The sequence below is a fragment of the Pezoporus occidentalis genome, unplaced genomic scaffold (assembly GCF_034315485.1).
Source record: "Pezoporus occidentalis ecotype Australia unplaced genomic scaffold, CSIRO_AGI_Poc_V1 ctg19, whole genome shotgun sequence".
NCBI classification, from domain to species: Eukaryota; Metazoa; Chordata; class Aves; order Psittaciformes; family Psittacidae; genus Pezoporus; species Pezoporus occidentalis.
This window is the reverse complement of record NW_026913748.1, coordinates 7020549-7023047: the sequence shown is the minus strand read 5'-3', so window position 1 is coordinate 7023047 and position 2499 is coordinate 7020549. Positions and strand designations below refer to the sequence as shown.

Sequence of the window (2499 nt, the reverse complement as noted above, 5' to 3'; positions counted from 1 at the left end):
TTGTTGGGAACCTTACTGCCCCCCTCCCCAGGAGAGACAAGGAGGGGGGAGAGAGGAAATAAATTAGATGACTTGAATCATTTCCAGCTCTAATTGCTATGATCTTGCAGTAGTTTTCCCAGCCCCGAGTATAACATTAACCATCGAAGCACGATTTCGCCCACGGTCAATTAAACCAGGATTCATCACGCCTGACATCACCAAGTAAAATCCATCCTGGACCCAGGGACACCGTGCTGAGAAGAGACAGGAGCCAGACAGGGGGTCCATGGAATGGGCAGAAACTGTTGCCTTTGGAGATGGACATCTGCAAACATGCTTTTCCCCTCTGTCGGCATGGGGCACAAAGGGCAATGCAGCAACTCTATGTTGTGCATTTGCCTTTCCTCACCTCAATGATGCATTGGAAGGGTTCCTGTGAGTGATGCCCCCCATCTGGATGGTGCTACTGGCTGGGGGGGGTGCTGCTCCAGAGGTCAAATGGAGCTACATGGCAGGCTACCACTTCACATTCAATGGTTACACGTTATCCTCTGTCCAGTTTGCCCCTACCCTCGTGGTCCTCCAAAGTGCAGCCCTGGGAAGCCTGTCAGGTGCCCACAGGGGATATCTGGATCTTGAGCTCCTCAGGGTGGAGGGTGGATCAGGGTACAGCTCTCCTGCTGTGATCCATGGCTGCAGACCTCCTCCTCTCTCCTCTTTCCTCTTCCTCTGAAGTCCCCAACAAAGGAGTGAACTGAGCCATTCACTAGGTTTTGAATACCAAGAAGGCAAATAATGAGAAACCTTTGTGAAGACACAAGGATTTGAAGGATGTAGCAGCAACGAGACAGACCTGGCGGCTGCGATGGGGTGAAGTCCTGACTTGCCTGGCTCCATGTAACTCGGTAGCAAGGCTGAGGAGAGCAGGCAGAGTTCATGCCTCCTCCTTTAATCATTAGGCGCTCCCGACAGCAGGCTCTGTGGGCTGAGCGAGTTAAACTGTAACTGCCTTCCTCTGTGGCCCCCAGTGAGGAGCCCTGTTTGCGTGACCAGGGCAAGACCAGCCTCCCACCCGAGTCCCACCAGCTCTCACTGCTGGCTCAGGCAGGGATGCAGGGTTGGCCCTGACCACGGGCTGATGTGGGAGTACCTGCCCTGCATCCCCATGGTGGCCATGGGGGTGGACCAGGACCCTGTTAGGATGTGCCCCATGTTGTTGGGGGGAGATTCCCCATCGCTTCCTCCCTCCGTCCCTCCCTCCCATAAGCAGATAAGATCACCTGTCCCCATGGCACTGCTGGGTGCGGGGGGCCAGGAGATGCCCCTGGGGCCAGCCCGGGGCACCAAGCCCTGTGCCCTGGTACTGATAAAGACCAGGGCTCCCTTCAGGGAGGTGCAGGGCCACAGCCATAGCCAGACAGTGAGGTAATCTGTCCCCCAACGCCCCTCCTCTCAGACCAAGTCTCCTGGTCTCTTCTACTTGGCTTAAACCCCAAGGCGAAGAGTTGTACATCCTTTCCAGAATTTTTATCGGCATGAATTATGACAATTCTGGATATTCTTATTGTCTGCTCAAATGGCCGATCCCCTTCTAAAGTCTTACTTAATTCTTGGCTCCTGCTGCTTCCTGTGGTAATGAGCTCCACAGTGTAATTAAACATGGTCTGTGATAGCAACCATGCAATGGGCTTCACCAGCAGCAGCAGCACGTGGGTGTGCATGTGTTTGTCTCTGCACACATGTGTGTGCAGGCAGGGGTGCACGGGGAGTGACACTGCTTGCAGGCAAGGCAAGCATCTCCTTTCGAGGACAGAATCAATCCCAGGGTGCAGCCAGGCTGGGGCACAGGAGCACTGAGGCCACTGTGCTGGGGCTGCTCACCCTGGATGCTGTGACCCAATGCCTGACTGTCAGAGAGCCACAAACCCCAAATTCCTGCCCTGCACAGTCAGAAGGGAGTGATTGCTCTGCCAGCCTCTGGCTTAGGGGAATGCTGCTGAAGCCCCAATCTTGCCACAAATGTGGCAAGATGTCCCCAAACAGATGAGGATCCACGGGTGGTTCTGGGGAAAGTGCCTGCAAGGCTCTAGTTGTGATCTGTCAGGGACAAGACCCAACATCCTCCTCTCCTGTGGTCCTCAGCTGCTCAGGGGCCGCAGGTGGGATGGGAGGGAATGCGTGCTGCAGCAGAGCCCCTTCCCCGGGATGGCACGAGGGGAATCCCAGTTGGTGCTAAGGGTTTACCTTATTCCACGACATGTTCCATAATTTCTCCATGTAATCCCTTTCTTTCTTTTTGACTTTTTCTTTTCTCCTTCCTCTTCCTTCCTCTTTGTCCTCCCCCTTTCTGGTCATCTCCCTTTGTAATTACTTTCTTCACTTGCTCAAACGTTCTTCTGTAATTTCGTTCTTCGGAAGCAAGACAGGCCTCTGGCTGTACCTGTCACTGATGAGGTGAAAGGGGATTGTTCTCCTGATAATCACTGGGATTAATACCACAAAACAACTTCACCTGAA

At 53.8% G+C, this 2499-nt stretch overlaps 1 long non-coding RNA gene across 1 annotated transcript; it reads right to left on the bottom strand.

Moving 5' to 3' along the window:
* Nucleotides 1–72: 72 nt before the first annotated feature.
* On the bottom strand, nucleotides 73–1198 carry LOC134162460 (uncharacterized). The gene is made up of 2 exons (XR_009964334.1): nucleotides 836–1198; nucleotides 73–748 (listed from the first exon to the last, which is right to left on the bottom strand). It is a non-coding gene; the product is annotated as an uncharacterized LOC134162460 (long non-coding RNA).
* Between the last annotated feature and the right edge of the window lie 1301 nt (nucleotides 1199–2499).